The sequence below is a fragment of the Bidens hawaiensis genome, unplaced genomic scaffold (assembly GCF_021521415.1).
Source record: "Bidens hawaiensis isolate Kalapana, Puna unplaced genomic scaffold, B.hawaiensis_p1.1 tig00047364_1, whole genome shotgun sequence".
Taxonomy (NCBI): Eukaryota; Viridiplantae; Streptophyta; class Magnoliopsida; order Asterales; family Asteraceae; genus Bidens; species Bidens hawaiensis.
In genome coordinates, this window is record NW_027498448.1 from 1 (window position 1) to 9114 (window position 9114).

The window sequence follows — 9114 nt, forward strand, 5'->3', positions numbered from 1 at the left end:
GGTTTATATTTAGTGTTTTGTAATAATGACAAAAACATAGATAAATAATATTGAGAGAATTCATTTTACGTCTATGTGGTTTCTAGGCAGACGTAAAATGACCTGATTGAGTTCATATGGTTTTCCTGCGGGCTAACTTTAAGTCCCTTTGCTTTGTCTATGTTCCATCCAAAAAAAATAATAAAACTCTGAAATGACATTTATGCCCTCTTATAAAGTGCTAATGGCTCTTGTGGTTTATGAGGTATTCGGTTTACGTCTCTCCGTCTAAAGAGAGCATCGTCTATCCATCGGCCTATCACCGGAAAACACTATCTCTGATCAATGCACCTTCAAGCATGCTTCTGATCAATGCACCAGTGCTTTTCATGTACTATATGTTGAAAAAAATGTTATGTGTTTTTCTCAAATTTGGACGAGCGCATTTAAGTTAATTCATGACTAACTTAAATGCTACTTAGTGGGTTTTGTTCCTTGTTGTAATAACTTTACAATAAACCAAAACGCGTCCAAATTAGAGCATAGATGAATGTGATATCGATGCTCAAAGTGTGTATCTTGAACTTGTTTGAAGGAAATAATGTAAGTGGGATGTTGTCACACATAGGAAGAGAGATAAATATAAATGTGGCTTATATTGAATATCTTTCTCCTCTTATTATTTCTATGAACTTCTTACTAGTTAAATGTTTCAAGTTCAAATGTGTTGACTGAATTGATGGCAGTTTGTAGTCAAACAATTAATATTGAAAAATGAACTCTTCAGTTTTGATTTAGAATTTAATTGTTTGCTAAAATTGTTTCATCTCAGCTCTAGTATAAATACAGATTCAAACCCATAGCAAAACACACAACAACAATTGAAATCACACAACAAAAGGTTCTCCAAATATGCTCTTCTCTATTTCTGTTTTTCTTTTCTTTCGACCTAATATTCAGGTTTTCGATCAACTCCGGCAGTAGCAACTGCTTAGGTTGTTGTATCCTGGGAAACAAACGAGTTCTCTCGGGAGACTTGGAATTTTGTTTTAAGGGCCCCATGTCTAACACGATCCTCAGCCGGAATCGGTTTTTCATTTATGTATTTGTTATTCATTTCAGTTGTAACCCTGTATTGTAACTTACAACTTTCAATTCTTTTGTGTTGCTAATGAAATAAAAGTGTTTATTTATTTTATTTACATGAACGGTCCTACAACCTTAAAACAAAATTATTTTTAAAATCGTTTTGTGGAATTCTTTTTAACTTTTTTGGGTAAGCTATTCTGGTTATTCCAAACCAGTTTCGTTTCATAACACTTTATGTTTTTTTTGTTAAATAAATTAAAAAAATATCAGTTTTCTTTTCTGCGTTTTGTGCCATAATCAAGAGCTAATCTTCAAAGTTGGACTTAGATAGATTCTTCTCTTAGTTTAAATATTCATAAAATAGAAAAGAGTTTTAGCACTGTTTTTTTTTCTTTTATTTACTTTCTTTGTTTGTCTAACTTGGATAGTTTTCCGTGTTGAAAAAGAATGATAGGCCAAGTAAGCAATTCCACTCCTCTTCCTCCCGTCACCCCTTTGATAGCAGCCACGGTGGGAGCGACCACAGTGGCAAATCATGCTGAAAAACCCGAAAAGTTCATGGGTTTGCACTTTAAAATATGACAGCAGAAAATGTTTTTCTACTTGACTACCTTGAACTTAGCACAGTTCTTGGATAAATATGCTCCCATACCGACTAATGAGGACGATGCTCAAGCTGTGAATGCCTATGATGCTTAGAAACACTCGGAATTTCTATGTCACAATTACGTGCTCAATGGTTTAGCAGATCCATTGTATAACGTGCATTGCTCCATAACGACCACCAAAGAATTATGAGAGTCTTTAAACAAGAAGTATAAAACGGTAGATGTTGGGACGAAGAAATTTGTTGTAGCTCGGTTTTTGGACTATAAAATGGTCAATGCCAAGACTGTGATCAGCCAAGTCTAAGAAATTCAAGTTATACTTCGCATTCATAAGCCTCGTCCTTTATCTCCTCTAATTCAGCCAACTTCAACTTCCTCAACTCACCAGCCTCATTATTATTCATGTTTACATTCTTAATAGCCCACAATGCCCGGTGAGCCAACTCCATGGGCAAGTGGCATCCTTTCCCATAAACCAACCGGTAAGGAGTCATTCCTATAGGCGTTTTGTAAGCAGTTCGATACGCCCATAGTGTATCATCCAACTTCACCGACCAATCCTTCATATCAACCCACACCATCTTCATCAATATCTCCTTAATTTGTCGGTTGGACACTTCAACTTATCCACTTGTTTGCGGGTAATACGGGACACTTCGACCCACTTCGACACATAATCCACCGCCACCAAAATATATTAATACCCGCACGAGTTTGGAAACGGGCCCATAAAGTCAATACCCCACACATCAAATATATCAACCACCAATATGGGTTGCAGAGGCATCTCATCTCTTTTTTGAAATTCCTCCCATCTTTTGGCAATTAACACAATGGCGAGCATATTCACTAGCATATTTAAAAATCATGGGCCAATAAAACCCACAAGTAAGAACCCGACAACCCGTCTTTTTCCCACTAAAATGACCACCACAAGCCGATGAATGAGCATGTGCCAAAGTCTCTTAGAGGAGAAAAAGAAGTTGTTTGATGAATCTGAAAGAAAACACTCAAAGAAACCATCCTTTCATCAAACTTCAACATCCAGGGTGCAGATACCTTTAATCAGATCTAAAATACAGAGGCAAGAAAGACCAAGAACAAATTTTAATCTGCCTACACATTTGTATCTGGATGCAAGATCAAAGACACTGAAGGTCATCACGGAAGATGGAGTTGAATCAGTGATAATTTTCAAGGATGACTTTAGGGAATTCAGGAGGGGGCAACTTGAGAAAATGGCCACTCTAACATTGTATGATTATCAGCAGAAGGACAGACTGGCTAGATAGTAGAGGAATGAGCTATCAAAGTATCTCCATGAACAACAAAGAACTGGCTTTCCGTTGCTTGATAAGAAGAGAAAATGGAACTACTCAGATACTGAAAAAGCAAGGAGAAATAAAAGGTTGAGGGAAATCAGATGGGCTGAATATTCATTCTTACAACCTGGGAGAAAGGAAACTTTAAGGAGACCTGGACCATCAAGCTCAAGTGCACAAAGAGAGGCTCCTACTTCTAGCATAATAAGAAGAACCCTGAGGGAAAGCATAGCAATGAGGAGAGAGATGACAGTGCCTAACTTAGAAATTCAGAGAAATGACAGGACTACTAGCATTGCTTTCAACAAACGAAGTGGGACAGTTACCTTGAGAAATTCAGAAAAAGAAGTCCTAGGCATAATTGAAAATGACTCTGAACTGGAGTTCATTCATATTAAGGACTTAACAGATATTAAGGAGCTGGAGATACCATTGGATTCAGATGACTATGTGGAGCTGGATATGTTCCAATAGAGGGCTACTGCTGTTCGCAACAGGAAGATCAACAAAGCCAGGAGATAAGAGCGAAAGGTGAAAGTTACAGGATATGTTCTGAAGGGAGTATTCTTATGATCCTTGTAATGTTATATTTTTGTGTATTTTTGTCTTTTGTGTAATTTGATAATTTATGTAATTTGATTTGTATTGCCTTTAAGGCAGAATCTAATTATGTAATGTAATGTTATCTGATTTTCATTTGATATGTGCTATGCATTTTGACAAAAGTGCTAGTAATGCAGGCATGTTTTGGTGCATATGAGCTTGTTTCCAATCTAGGGGAGATTGTTGGATCGAAAAATTGATAAGGAAGATTAGAATCTTCTCAACCTCTTTGGAAAATGGCTAACTATGGATCTCAAGCAGGCGTGGACCTTCGAGCATGATATCTTACTCGTGTAAGATTATCTTTTGGAATTCTTCTAAGTGTTGAAAGCTTCGAGCAAGCTACACTTCGTCAAGTAAGGATGTTCTTCATCAAGCACAGTTTGCTATTTGAGTAAACACTTGATCTATCCATAATCTTAAACCAAAGTCTACGAGCATTTTGATAGGTCGAGTATGGATACAATAAAGGATGATCTCAATATGTTATAAGTAAAGCTTCGAGCAAGATTCAATCTCGAGCAAGTTTCAGTACCCGAGCAAACTGGAGTTGTTCTCAATAAACCTAAGGGAAGATTGAAGAGGTAAAGAAGAATATGTTTGTTCGAAGGATTTATTCGAAAAGTTGGAATAAGTCATGAAGATTGAAGTCTGCTGGAGTAGAATATTTTCTAGAAAATATTCCAAGTAAAGGTTTGCTCGAATACATGTTTCGAGCATACTCGGTATTACAAGGTCTGCTCGACAAGGATATATCATACTCGAATACCTATTTTATACTTGTATTTGTTTTAAATATAATCATTAGGGCTTCTAGAAGAAACGTTTATGGGCCTATATAAAGAATACGAGGTTTACATCATAGGTGCGCCTACACAAACGATTTATGAGAGACTAAGACCTCATTCATGCTAACCTAGTACGGCCGTCATTGAATACCAAAACCCTAGATGTTCCATGCAAACCATATAAACAATTCCATTGTTCTTGAGCGATTTATATTAATATACTGGAATCTTTGAGTATATTGTGAGTGTTTCTATACGATCATATAGCTTGTCCAACATCCTGATTATACCTGATTCCCGTGTGTGTTCTTGTCAAATAGTTTTACATGTAACACGAGATCCCGGTCCTAACATTAATCTAACTGAATAAGCGACCCGACCCGACCCATTTAGGCCCAAAAATTTTTGACACCGGAAAAAATCAAGCACCGAAAAATCTCGAACCCATAAGAAAAAGTTGTTGCCTACGCCATTACTTGCTTCCAATTAATGCACAAGTGCTTTTCATATATAAAAGTACCATTCTTTCAATGGAAAGAACATTCAATTATCTCTCAACTACTATATTATTACATGCAATTTTCTTTTTTATCTTAAGCCCTTCATATTCAAACATTTTCTCTCACGTCAGACGTTGGTCACAACCACATCCCCAGAGTCCTCTACGATAAGACTAACTATGTTCTGTGTCACAGAAATGACCCAAGACAACCCATTATTCATTCCTGGCGCTACCCAATACTCCAAACACTTGCATGTGCGTATTAGGAGCAAGAAAGTTTTTTTATAAGGTTTATATGTTTACTAAATACAGTAAACATTCTTTTCTCTTGTTGTGTTTCATGACATCATCATGTGAAACTTCTGATTTATGTAGAAGCGAGGTGGTTTATTCATGCACAAGAACTAGTGTGGTGTATTATTTCTAGTTTTGATTTTTATGATTTACTGTTAATTAATAAGACCCAGTACCTTTCAGATAACCAATTTATTGTTTTCCTCATTTTCTTTCTGCTTTAAATATTTCAAAAATCTATAATATATATAAACGAAAACCCAAAAATCCTATGTGTCACGATGTGGTCGCTCCCCCTTTTTATGGAAGCCACCAGATTTCTTGATTTTTAAATGAATGCCTCTCATTGATTTAACCCAAATTCATAGGTATGGGTCTTACCAAAACCAGATAGCTCTTAAACGGGTTATAACATCTCATTAAATTAAAAATTAATCTTACCAATTATTTGATATGAAAATCCTACAAAATAGAGATATACTAAAATTTAATATCCAATTTAAATTTTGTATCGATATTAACTCATTCAATTTAAATAGAGATATCCTACAAAATAGAGATTGTATATGCTCGTATATACAATCTTGTATCGATATTAACTCATTCAAAACCATTTATATAGACAAAACTTGTTAGAAATAATTCGGTTTCTTAAAAAAGTCCTTAATATATTCCTTTAGTTAATATATCATGGGTCACCAAATTCAGATAGTTTTTAAACGGGTTATAACATATCATTTATTTATGAAACCCTTTCATCATCAAACCCTAAGTATATTATTAACTTTCTTACAACAAATAAAATTAAAATCCAAAAAATAAATATTAAAAACCGAAAAATGTAAAACAGCCATTCTCTCAAGCCATCAGATTACTTTATTTGTAAATGAAGGCTTCTCACGCATTTGACCCGAATTCATGGGTAAAAGTCTCACCAAGCCCAGATAGCTCTTAAACGGGTTATAACATCTTATTATATTAAAAATAATCTCATCAAATATTTGATATGAAAATCCTATAAAATAGGAATATACTAAAAATTAATATCCTATTTTATTTTTAAAAAATATATTATTTATAATTAAGAAACAATTTTATAATAAAGAAAATAAACGGGTAATGGGTATCACCAAACCCAGATAGCTTTTAAACCGGATTATAACATATCATTTATTTGTGAAACCATTTCATCATCAAACCTCAAGTATATTAATTATTAATTTTTTTACAATAAATAAAATTAAAATCCAAATATACATATATAAATATTAAAAACGAATACCTCGAAATAAAATCTAGTAGATATCATAAAACGCGTGATGGTCTGATTTCTTACTTTTCTTAAAGATATTTTCATTCATATACCCTGCAGCATCTTCTTCATTTTGCAGATCTCAAACAAAACCTTCAATCAATCATGGGTTTTGATGAAACCAGCAACACCCACAATTCAGAAGCAACTTCATCATCACACACACTCCCCAGAGAATCAACCCCACTTCTCAATTCCAAAAACCCTCACCGATCCTCCCAATTCAAAACCTTCGCCAACGTCTTCATCGCCATCGTCGGCGCCGGCGTCCTCGGCCTCCCCTACACCTTCAAACGCACCGGCTACCTCACCGGTACCCTAACCGTCTTCGCCGTCGCATACTTCACCAACCACTGCATGATGCTGCTCGTCAAAACCCGCCGTAAACTCGAATCCGTTAATGGCTTCTCAAAAATCAACTCTTTTGGTGACCTAGGGTTTACAGTCGCCGGTCCGATCGGCCGGTCGGCCGTTGACGTCATGATTGTGCTCTCGCAGGCGGGTTTTTGCGTAAGTTATTTGATTTTCGTGGCCAATACGTTGGTTAATATATTCAATTTAAACCCAAACCCTAGGATTTTGGGGATTTCGGCTAAAGGGTTTTATATTTGGGCATGCTTTCCGTTTCAATTAGGGTTGAATTCGATTCCGACATTGACCCATTTAGCTCCGTTGAGTATATTTGCTGACGTGGTGGATATCGGAGCCATGGGTATAGTTATGGTGGAAGAAGCCATGATTTATTTGAATTCGAGCCCGGTTTTACAAGCGTTTGGTGGGTTTTTGGTGTTCTTTTACGGGGTCGGTGTGGCGGTGTACGCGTTTGAAGGGATCGGTATGGTGTTGCCGCTGGAATCGGAGACGGAAGACAAGGAGAAGTTTGGGAAGGTGTTGGGTATAACTATTGCTTTTATTGCGCTAATGTTTGCGTCTTTCGGTGTGTTTGGTTACTTTGCGTTTGGTGACGAGACGAAGGATATTATTACGACTAATTTAGGGCAAGGGTGGTTGAGCAGTGTGGTTCAGTTGGGTCTTTGTCTGAATTTGTTTTTCACTTTTCCGTTGATGATGAACCCGGTTTATGAAGTTTTCGAGAGGATGTGGTGTGAAGGGAGGTATAGTTTGTGGGTGAGGTGGGGTCTGGTGTTGGTGGTGAGTTTGGTGGCTCTTTTGGTGCCTAATTTTGCTGATTTCTTGTCTTTGGTGGGGAGTAGTGTGTGCATTGTGTTAGGGTTTGTGTTACCGGCTTTGTTTCACTTGATGGTGCATAAATATGAGGTGGGTGTGCTTGGGTGGGTTAAAGATGGAGCCTATATTGTTTTTGGTGTGATTTTGGCCGTGACTGGCACATGGACTTCTTTGCAAGAGATTTTTGCGCCTAAAGCTTGAAACTTTAAAGGACAAAGTGGTCATTTTTCAGGCGCAACGAGATTTTTTAGTTGGTATGCTTGTGATATATGGATGGAAGATCAAGCAACAGATTCAAGTGGTGTATGTTTGTGGATTATTGAGGGATACCTTCGGCTCCGTTTTGGTTCATGATTGTGATTCGGGCCATGCTTAAATTGTGTCATACCACATAGATGCATGAAAGGTAAAGTTTGTATTTGTTATATTATTCAGTTTGTACTATATTAAAATGCTATTTGAAGTTCATTTCATTAAAAGTCTTGTTTGTATGTATTTTCAACTATAATAATTGCACAATTTCATGTATTTATTTGAAAGTGTTTTAGTGTGGTATATATAATTATAGACAATATACTACTAGTTTTATAATTTTTATGTATTTATATATAATATATATTCTGTTATGTAAATACTATTATATCCATATAAGTAAGAGGTTCGCAAGTCTACTCAAGTTTGATGTATGAAGTATGGTCTTGAGCCGGTTATTACTTGAGCTATAGTTGTGTCCGATCTTACTCGGGCTCACATTCACCGAGTGAATTCAAACTTCTTACTATCCAATCCCAATCCAATCCTGACTGGTTTACGTGTGACAGGCTTGTTCACATTGTGGTTACATATACCGTACAAATTATCCTTTTTAAGTACCAAACATTCAATAAATCCTATCAAATATGGTTTTTTATATCATTTTCCTAAATTTTGATTTCTTTTTCTTTTGTTTCTGGTGTTGGTCTCTGTCTTCTTATTGTACATATGCCCCATACCAAACATTCAATAAACACTGCCAAATTTAATTTCTTATATCCTTTACCTAAACTTTGATTCCTTTTCTTTTGTATTTAGCGTTGATCTTATGTCGTTGAATTTGCTTTACATTATGTGTATTAATCACATCTTTGTAAGTTAAGATATTTTTAGATTTAGATATATTTATGGAAGTCCAAATAGATGTTTTTGGAAATCTTTATATGCAGGGTGCCAAAATGATATTTTCAGAAGCATTTATAATTTTTGATCGGAGATCTTTACAAGAGTTCTTTAGAGCGTTTACATCTCATTCTTTATAATGTTTCATATCTTTTAAAACATATGAATAGTGATTCTTTATATGGTTAATTAATACATATTGGTTGAATAACAATTTCTCAGTTAACTATTCATTCAATATAATTCTTTTGTGAGTGAATGCACTTTGTATTAT

At 35.6% G+C, this 9114-nt stretch overlaps 1 pseudogene; it reads left to right on the forward strand.

Annotated features, from left to right (window-relative positions):
* Positions 1–6602: 6602 nt before the first annotated feature.
* On the forward strand, positions 6603–7918 carry LOC143596907 (amino acid transporter AVT3B pseudogene; annotated as a pseudogene).
* The last annotated feature ends 1196 nt before the right edge of the window (positions 7919–9114 follow it).